This window comes from Gigantopelta aegis, chromosome 9 (assembly GCF_016097555.1).
Source record: "Gigantopelta aegis isolate Gae_Host chromosome 9, Gae_host_genome, whole genome shotgun sequence".
NCBI lineage: Eukaryota > Metazoa > Mollusca > Gastropoda > Neomphalida > Peltospiridae > Gigantopelta > Gigantopelta aegis.
In genome coordinates, this window is record NC_054707.1 from 82,145,947 (window position 1) to 82,156,661 (window position 10,715).

Here is a 10,715-nt window from a genome sequence, read left to right on the forward strand (position 1 = left end):
TTTTTTATTCAATACATTTTTGGGGGTTAGCATAAACTTAGCTTGCCCCCGTGCTAAAATTCCTGCACACTCGCCTGTATTACTGTATTATTACATTCATTTCAACGCGTTTCTTTTTCGACTGGTACCATACTCACAAGACCCAGACCCAGACACAGCTTCCGTGTGTTTTGGGCTTTAGATAGTAAACTGATTGAAAGTGGTGTGTTTATTCTGCAGGGCTATGTCCCAGACACGTGCTGTAAGGGCGTGCCGGGCGTGGTCCCCTACAAGGCTGCTAACATGACGGAGTGTGGACGGGAAGCAGCACCACAGTCACCGATACCTCCTGATGACAGGACGCAACTTCGCTCAAGGGTACACCATTAATGAATAAACACAGTTACCTATCTAACACTCACTCTCACACCTCCCCCACAACCCCCCGCCAACCCCCCCCCCCAAACAAACAACAACAACACAAGAGAAATGCCCCAGTCAAATAACGGCCCTCCAACACAAAACAAAGTTAAACAACGACAATAATAATAGTCACACGAAGAATGCAACAAACGACGACGACAACAACAGCAGCAACAACAACAACATGCAACACCACCAACAACAACATACAACAACAATAACAGCAGCAACAGCAGCAACAACATACAACAACAAATAAAGAATGAAATAACGGTGGTTTGACATTTTTCACACGGATTGTAATTAGTAACATAGATGAAAAAAAATGCTGAGGTGTTGTTAAATACTTGTAAATTATTTCCTTTCGGTCTAGGATCGATCCGCGTCGGTGTGCCCATTAGGCTATTTGTCCTTCCCGCCAGTGCACCGTGACTGTTATATCAAAGGCCATGGCATGAGCTATCCTCTCTGTGGGATAGTGCATTTAAAAGATCCCTTGCTACTAATGAAAACATGTAGCGGGTTTCCTCTCTAAAAAAATATATGTCAAATTATCAAAGTTTGACATTCAGTAGCCAGTTATTAATTAATCAATCCGCTCTAGTGGTGTCGTTAAACAAAACAAACTTTAACTATTTACTATCAGTTTCTAACTTTTATAAAATACACATTTAATTTAAGAATCTATCAAAATATGATCAAACCACACTGTCTTACACATTTTTTTTTATTAGGATAACGAAATTTATATATAAAAAATAACACGTCTTTTTATCGGAAAAATACAACGGTAACAATTTTGGAAGAATAATCTAAGTAAAACTAACTAAACTACTCCATATAATATCAAAGTAATTTTTGCTAATAACTAGTTTACGACTACTATGTGTGTTGTTAGCAATGGCGTAGCCAGCATGAGGCAGACGAGGCGCTTGCCTCGTCTGGAATTTCACCAGATTTATTTTATTTTCCCCATGACACTGATATTGATTTTGCAGGCCTGGGTTTTCCTCGGCGTGTTTTCCTCTGGCTACGTCCCAGACTAAATGTTATGCGTGTCTTCGTATATTTATTTTACAGGCCTGGGTTTTCCTCGGCGTGTTTTCCTCTGGCTACGTCCCAGACTAAATGTTATGCGTGTCTTCGTATATTTATTTTACAGGCCTGGGTTTTCCTCGGCGTGTTTTCCTCTGGCTACGTCCCAGGCTAATGTTATGCGTGTCTTCGTATATTTATTTTACAGGCCTGGGTTTTCCTCGGCGTGTTTTTTTTTTGGCTACGTCCCAGGCTAAATGTTATGCGTGTCTTCGTATATTTGACATGAACACATTGTTTTTCAGGGGTGTTTCCAAGCTATTATCACGTGGCTAGAAAATCGAAGTGTCATTCTTATATGCGTCGTAATAGGAATAACTATAATTGAGGTGAGAAACACAGCATCTTATATAGATTCTACCGGCCTCGGTGGTGTCGGAAATACGGCTGGTAGGTACTGGGTTTGCAGCCCGGTACGGGTGTAACGTGGGGGTCAGTATTCAACGGGAATCAAAATACCACGTTACACCGGCTTCCATCAAGAGCGTGAGTTAACGACTCAATGGGCAAGCATTAGATATATTTTCTTGTTTATAATATTAGTGTCTGGATACATACACACAAGATGTTTCTGGTCTCCTAATGTTTATAGTTAAGTGGCGCTAATTGGTTTTCTCCTCTCAATAAATACCTACATAGGCCTACGATTTTGCTTTATATACAGTATTTTTTAAAAATTATTATTATATTGGTAACTAAAATGAGGTTTGACCGTAACTTTAATCACTGGGAATTGAAAAGTCTCCATTGTATCGCTTGAAAATGAAGCGACCATGAGACATATGATTATTTTGGAATTCCAAATGTTCAACGTTTACTCACAATCAATAGAATCTATCGCACGATCTCTAAGTGAAGAATGGATCTAGTTGGAAACAATGGCAGAAAATGCAAGACAGTCCCTTTAAAAATAAATTATTTTATTGTCACTTTTATGATTACGTCTAACACAGGCCTAAAATATTGCGAACAAATGTGAAGATGTATAACTATTCCAATAATATTAATTCTGGAAAATGTCATACGAAGAAAACCATTGTTAAACATGCATTAATATTATAAATTATTGTAATATGTTTCTCGTTCTCTATATCTATCTATCTATCTATCTATCTATATGTCTGTCTGTCTATCTGTCTATCTGGCCGTATGCATGTCTATCTGTATGCCTCTCTCTCTCTCTCTACCCCCCATCTCTATCTCTCTGTCTCTACCCCTCTCTCTTTCGCATTTTCTCATCCTGTATTTCTAATTTTTTCACTTTGACTTTCACCTTTCGTAATACTGTTGTTATATTGTGTTTGCATCAAAACTTTATTAAATCATATTGTAAGAATAAAGCGGATAGTCGGGATATATAAAATATTGTAAATATTTTTCTCTTTCTTCTTTTTCAGATTCTAGGCATTATATTCGCTGTTTGCCTGTGTCGAAATAGGACAGAATATTACGAGTAGCTGGTCTAGCTAAATCTAAGAATCAGGACATATTGTTTTTAATTCCAACATACCACCGAAGTTGTTTTAATCTGTGTGATGAAGTTTTATAATGGAATGCAAGACACATCTTTGGAAGTATATATTCTTAAGTTAAGTTATCGTTGAATCAACACCAATACTTAAAGAGGATTTCTTTCTAATGGGTTGAAAAGGGAGAGTGTACAGTTTTATTGCAATCACCTTCGCTGCACATATTGTACACAAACGTAATACATCTAAAGTCAATGTTTGCTAAAGCAAAAAGAAAAACCTCCAAAGTAAACAAAAACCTCCAAAGTAAACAAAAACCTCCAAAGGGTGAATGCGTGTGTATTCCCTTCCTTGGTCCTCCCATGACAAGATATTATTGCAGTGTGTTTGTTCAAGTTTATAAAAAACACATTCACCTTTATCAAAAGTTCTGACCTAAGTTAGTAAACGTATTCAAGAAAGAAATGTTTTATTTAAAGATGCATTCAACACACTTTAAGTATGATTATATCATGGCGTTCGACATAATAATGATTAAGGATCACACAGATCATGAGAGAGGAAACCTGCTGCCGCCATGCCATGGGCTACCCTTTTTGATTAACAGCAAGGGATCTTTTATATGCATCACCCCGCAGACATGACAGTATATACCATGGCCTTTGTTACACACACTGGCTGAAACGAGAAATTACCCAACTGAGCCACCGACGGGGATCGATCCTAGACTGCATTAAGTCCCACCCCTTGTGCGTATCCAAGATAGATAGATAGACAGATAGATAGACAGATACACAGATATATAGATAGACAGATAGATAGATAGATAGACAGATAGATAGGTAACTACTTTAACGTGCTCATATACCACTTGGGTTTCGATAAGATCGGTGGACTGACTCGGGATGGGGGGAGGGGGAGGGTAGAGTTGAAAATGGGCAGTATTTTGAAAATGGCCATTAGTAAAAAAGTTAATAACATTTTTAAAAAAGAAGAAAAAAGTTACAAGCCAAAAATAAAAAGAAATGACTGCTCGGCCAAATATTTATATAATTTGGAGCATTTTAGAAGGACAGTCCAAAAATAAATAAAAGAAAGAAGAGAGGATCGGACTATTTAATAATATTTAAAAAAGAAAGTAATGTCGACATAAAATTTTGAACGCAGATCTAAAAGTTAAAGTCCGATCGATATGTCCACGTGAGTGGTCTCGTTAAGGCCGTTTGGATGCACCGCTTAGAGAGGGGTTCAAGACAACCCCTAGATTGACAGTCATTAGACGTTGAAGGTGTAGTGTTGTGCTGAAATACAGATCTTGAGAAACCGGTTCCGTCTGAACTAGAGAGAGTATCAGACTAGGGTATAGTCCAGTCGTCATGGGTTGGTATAGTGGTGCGGACGGGTCCGACTCCGGAGGATACGAGATGGTATCACAATAAAGCAAAGTAAAGTCTAGAAAAGAGTAGTAGGGGCCGACCCCGCTTCCTATTTCTTCTTAGAGTGGGACGGTCCAGTGCTGCTAGGACAGGCTCGGACATGTAGAGACTAAACGCAAACAACAGTGGCTTTCTGCAGAATGGCCGAGTTACGAAAAAACAATGTCGACATAGTCAGCCGGAGAAATGACTTGAAGGCAAGGAACCTCGCTAAAAAAAAGAACCCAACCTGGTGGTGCAGGCTGTCGAAACGAGAAGCGTTCAATCAGTTCCAATGGCCGCATATATCCCAGTAGAAAACTTCATTTCGCTGACAAAAACAACGAAATGAAGGATCCCCAAGTCAAGCACATGAAAGCACGTGCAGTGTGCACAAGCGAAACAAACATGTCTTACCGCGTCGAGCTCCAGACTGGGAATTAGTATCCAAGGCGAAGACAAAGGAAAGGAAAGGAATATTTGTTTAACGACACCTCAACATATTTTATAAACGTATAATTATTTCCACATGTGATCTAAAGAGAACAACTGCATATATCTTACACTAAGTGTGTTGCGGTTTGCGGAAGGGACGGAAACGTCCAAAAGAAAAGAAAATGTAGTGAGTAAATACAATTAGGAAAGTAAGGAAAGAAAAAAGACTGATAAGGAAATGGATTAAAAGTGGTGTGGCGGTGGTGCTGGCCCGTAGGAACCGGGGAGGGGCTGTACCCCACTTGAGGACGAAAATGTATGGGTTTTTGTTTCGTCTAACTCTGTATGAACATAGATAAAAATGTAGCTTATCCTCCCCCCCCCCCCCCACCAGAAACTGTGGCACTCTCTCTGAAGATTGTGCTCCCACTCCACTGTGTTACGTCAGAACGATTCAAGAAGTCTTTCTGAAAATTCAGTCTGGCAAACAACAACGTATAATATATATATATATATATATATATATATATATATATATATATATATTACAATAACCGAAATCACACCATTAAACAGATATCGAGTTGAAATACTGTATATAATTTGCATAATTACATTTACAGCATACATATTTCACGATTCAGTTGTGTGCTATATAGTATATATAAGTATATTATTAACTAGTGGTAACTTCATTATAAAGAGTGTTTCATGTCTACACGTGTTTTTTTTTGCATGGCGCAATGTGTAATGAGCGTTATACGTGTTTATATATATTACCAGGCCCGTAGGACGGATTTTCAAAGTATGTGTGTGTGGGTGGGGTGGGGGGGGGGGCTCTCATAAGGAAAATCCCCATACGGAAAATTTAAAAATATTAACCCCCTTCATAGCGATTCTGGCGTATTTTCGGCTTATTATAAGACATTTTAAAGTCCTGAAATACCCCCCCCCCCCCCAGCCCCCCTGCTCCTACGGGCCTGTTATACTGAACAAAAACATTGTTCGGCACTTTCCCCCAAACAAGATGTTTTTAGGCCTAACACTTAATTTTATTATTATTGTTTTTTGTTTGTTTTTAATATACAGTGTATGATGTTTGTATTTATTACATTAAGGAAAACACACACTTTGAACACAATACATCCCTGCCGCCATTCATCCATCCATCCATCCATCCATCCATCCATCCATCCATCCATCCATCCATTCATCTATCCATCCATCCATCCATCCATCCATCCATCCATCATCCAACCATCCATCCATCATCCAACCATCCATACAGTGTGATTACAGTTTTACGTTCATATCAGCATTAATGAATTAATACATATAATTTTTTTTAATTTTGTGTAAGTTTCATTCAACCACGACATTAACAGCAACAACAACAGCACTGATTCATGTTAAAGCGGGCACAATTTAAAAAATAAATTCCTATAACGCAAAACAGGTATGACATCATAATGAATGACGTCACAATCACAATATATCATAACTATGCATGCCTTGATTATCAAAACCATTTTACATACAGTAATAATAAATCGTAATAAAAAAAGAGAGAGAGAGAGAGAGAGAGAGAGAGAGAGAGAGAGAGAGAGAGAGAGAGAGAGAGAGAGAGAGAGAGAGAGAGAGAGAGAGAGAGAGAGCTAATTTGGCAGATTTATTATGTATGTTATATATATAACATTTTGTGCTGTGGGTGAAAATAAATAAATAAATAAATATTAACAATAATGATAATAACACAAGTGGCAAGTGAATTGGGGAAAAAATAACGTTTCAAATAATAAAAAAACAGAAGAGAAGATTCTTAAGAATATAACCGATATCAATACATTGATCAAATTAGTGTTCCGGTTTTGTATATCTTCATCATATACTTTTGTACCTGTCATAGTTCTAAAACATTAAAACATTAGTTCCTCAATACCTATTTCATTTGTGTTCCTAATATTTATTACATGTGATGACCTCAATAAGTTTATTAAAACTATTATATAATTGTATCAAATTTATAATTATAATATTGTGTTGTATGTATATAATAAAAATAATACATATTGTTTGCACAAAATTGTTATTGAGAAGTTTAATTGTAAAAAAAGAATTCTGTTGCCACAATCATTAACATTACTGAAATAAAATGTTTGCTATCACATTAAATTGTTTGTTTACTGGAAGTTTGATCTTTGTTTATATAATTATACTCGATGCGAGGTTATATAGATCTGTCTCTGTATGAGTGTGGAGGCATGCTTTAGTCTTTATAGTTTGATAACAACACAAAATTAATTATAGCATCATGTCATATAAGGATGGTTACGTTTAACTATTTTTAGTGGCGGGACGTAGCCCAGTGGTACAGCGCTCGCTTGATGCGCGGTCGGTGTGGGATCGATCCCCGTCGGTGGGCCCATTCGGCTATGTCTCGTTCCAGCCAGTGCAGCACAACTAGTATATCAAAGGCCGTGGGATGGTGCATATAAAAGATTCCTTGCTACTAATGGAAAAATGGAGCGGATTTCCTCTCTAAGACTATATGTAAAAATTACCAAATATTTGACATCTAATAGCCGATGAATAATAAATCAATGTGTTCTAGTGGTTACATGTAACGCGTATGCCAACAGCTGGCCACTGTCCAAATTTCAAGGCAAATCCCCCACCCACCGACCCCTGGAAAGGCGTTGTACCATACCTCTATGGATATAAATATGTTTTGGAGATATGAGGCGGCTCCTCAATCAAGACAGTTAAATTTGTTCAAAAATTACGAAATCTCACGTGATCTCTTGTTGGGGAATTCCACACTTGTGATAAGCCAATAAAAACCGAGATCGGTAGGAGCCCGTCAAAAGTGTCCCACTTTCGAAATACTGGCTTTGTTTTTGACCTGGATAAGCCAGCGTAGTGAAACCAATGCGGAGTGCGGCGTCATATATGCACCGAACGTAATTGGATTTTCTGTTCTATATGCTTAAATAATAAAAATATTCCGGATACTGCCGCTTTAATGGGAAAATGTATCGGGTTCCCTTTCTAAGGCTACATGTTAACATTACCAAATAGTCGATGATTAATAAAGCAATATGCTCCAGTGGTGTTTAGTGTTTAGTGCAGAGCACTTTATAAATTCTAATCATTAAGAATTTGTGTTCGCAATATATCGTGGTATCTACTGCAATTCAGGTTCCGTATCGCAATATATCGTAATACGAAAATTTTGCCAATATTCATCTCTATGGGCCACCGATGGGGATCGATCCTAGATTGACCGCGCATGAGATGAACGCTTTACTACTGGGTTACGGCCCGACCCTAAAACTAGTTAAAAATCCTTATATGACATGCTGCTATAATTAATTCTGTAGAGTTTGGTGGGGTTTTTTTAAATTTTTTTATCAAACTATAAATGCGCTGTCCGAATCAAGAATTCAGTCATCTCAACTGTTCCAATGAGATGAATGATTTAGAGCAATTGAAGAAAAGCCTCTGAAGAATCAAGCGATAGTATACTGTGATACTCTTACTATCTAATATATTGAACGAGAGATATATTTTTAGTGCCCATTTCCAGATATCACATGTCACAGGCTTCAAAATACCCGTCCAGGATTTGTTCAAGAAAGCGGGCGCCCGCGAATAATTTGACTGGTGCAAGCGAGTTCGGCACAAAAAAACATATAAACGTAGTTCAGAGAGAGAGAGAGAGAGAGAGAGAGAGAGAGAGAAAGAGAGAGAGAGAGAGAGAGAGAGAGAGAGAGAGAGAGAGAGAGAGAGAGAGAGAGAGAGAGAGAGAGAGAGAGAGAGAGAGAGAGAGAGAGAGAGAGAGAGAGAGAGAGAGAGAAAGAGAGAGTGAATGAATGAAAATTTAAAGGGACATTCCTGAGTTGCAGTATTTAAGATGTTATCGACTAACAGAGACTTTTTAACGATTGTAATTACATATCAAATATATTTTTCTGCATAATATATTAGTGGCTGTATATTAAACATGTTTCCGATCGTTCTAATATTTGTACTAGGTTAAATTACATTATATTTCCTAAAATACAAAAGAAAAAATCCAGTTTGGGCTTCTTACAAATATTAAGACGATCCGAAACACATTAAATATACAGACATTGATATTCTAAACAAGAAAATATATTTAATACGTAAGTTTAATCGTAGAAATATTTTATTAGTCGGAAACAGCTTACAATGGTGCAAACTCGGGAATGTCCCTTTAACGACATCCCAGCACAAAAAGTACACATCACCTATTGGGTGTCACAAATGGTAAGTATATGAAACTATTATCTATATAATTATGTATTATTACCACAGTGTAAGGAGCTGGGGGGGGGGGGGGGGGGTAGAATACAATACATAAATCAAGGTATATGTTAAAACTTTATATAGAAATCAAAGTGTTTCAGGCGCGGATTTAGTGGGGGGCCCAAGGGGCCCGGCCCCCCCCCCCCTATTTTTGGGGTCAAGTTATTATTATTTTTTAACTATAGCATACACTAGAGTGGAATTACACAAAAATGCACACATTGGCCCAGTTGTTCAAAGCAATGTATATTACTGAAACAACTGTTTCGATATTTCTTCCCATTTACCGGCAGCCGCAGTCAACGGAAAACCAGCATAATATGGAAAGGAGAGATGACCACTTTAAGAAGAAGAGACCAGAGTTTATGAAATTTCGAAAATAACAAAAACAGTATGACAATACCAAAAACATACGTTAATATAGCTATTTTGTTACTCAGATGCGAGGAAATCGCGTTTCAGGCCACTTAAATTTCAAAATTTCGCGGGGGAGCATGCCCCCGGACCCCCCCTAGGAATCTCGGGCGCTTCGCGCCCTCGGACCCCCCCCTATTTAAAAATCCTGGATCCGCGCCTGTGTTTTAAAAACTTTAAAATGAATTTTGGGTGGAATTTAAAAGATTCCAAAACATTTCTGTTGCCAAATATATCATTTGTCTTCGGTTGGAGATGAACACACTCCACCAAAATATGACACACAGTCAATGTACACTGACAATGTCACACTGAGGAGGAGTGCCCTTCTTTAAAAGAAATGAAAGCGTCAAATGCGTATGGCCGATACTGGCATGGCACAAGACTACTTCATCCTTCCTGCACCGTCTGTAGGATGACTACCACTCTCCCAGGACTGGCTTGACAGAATGAAGCTTGTTCGCGATCGCACCGTCCCAATCATCTTGTCAAGTAGAAAAGATATATTGGTTAATATGATATTTAAACTCACTGTAGGGAACACCGACATGGGGCAAATATATTCAAAGCGGACTTGGCAGCCCTTAATGCCAACATGGCTGGGTACCCAACAAAATATAACATCTTTATTGGCAAATGATAAAAATACACACTTTCGTGTCACCATCCCAACTAAGGTATGCTCCGATTGCATGTACTGTAGAGCTTGGAGACATGAAAGTGAATCGGTAAAAATAATATATTTGGATACACATGCATTCTTAATCTGTTCCAGGGCTTTAGTGATTGCCAAAATTTCAGCAGTAAAGATTGATGCTGAATCGGGCAATCTCATGCAAGTTATTTTGTCTGATAGAGAAACTGTAGCAGAAGCCACAAAATTCCCATCCCGTGATCCATGTGTGTGTGTGTGTGTGTGTGTGTGTATACACACACAGAGAGAGAGAGAGAGAGAGAGAGAGAGAGAGAGAGAGAGAGAGAGAGAGAGAGAGAGAGACCATTAATAAACAAACTAATCACTTGGAATCTAATGACGTAAGTTGTGGTAAAACATTGATCTGTATTACAAGTAGACTACTACACATTGATTGTTACGACACATGTAATAATATTAATACAATAACCACCAGGCTTAAGTTGATTTAGTTTGAAATTT

The 10,715-nt window shown here is 38.0% G+C and overlaps 1 long non-coding RNA gene across 1 annotated transcript; it reads left to right on the forward strand.

Annotated features, from left to right (window-relative positions):
* The first annotated feature begins 220 nt into the window (after positions 1-220).
* LOC121380442 lies at positions 221-3,427 on the forward strand. The gene is made up of 3 exons (XR_005958932.1): positions 221-357; positions 1,743-1,826; positions 2,895-3,427. It is a non-coding gene; the product is annotated as an uncharacterized LOC121380442 (long non-coding RNA).
* Positions 3,428-10,715: the final 7,288 nt, after the last annotated feature.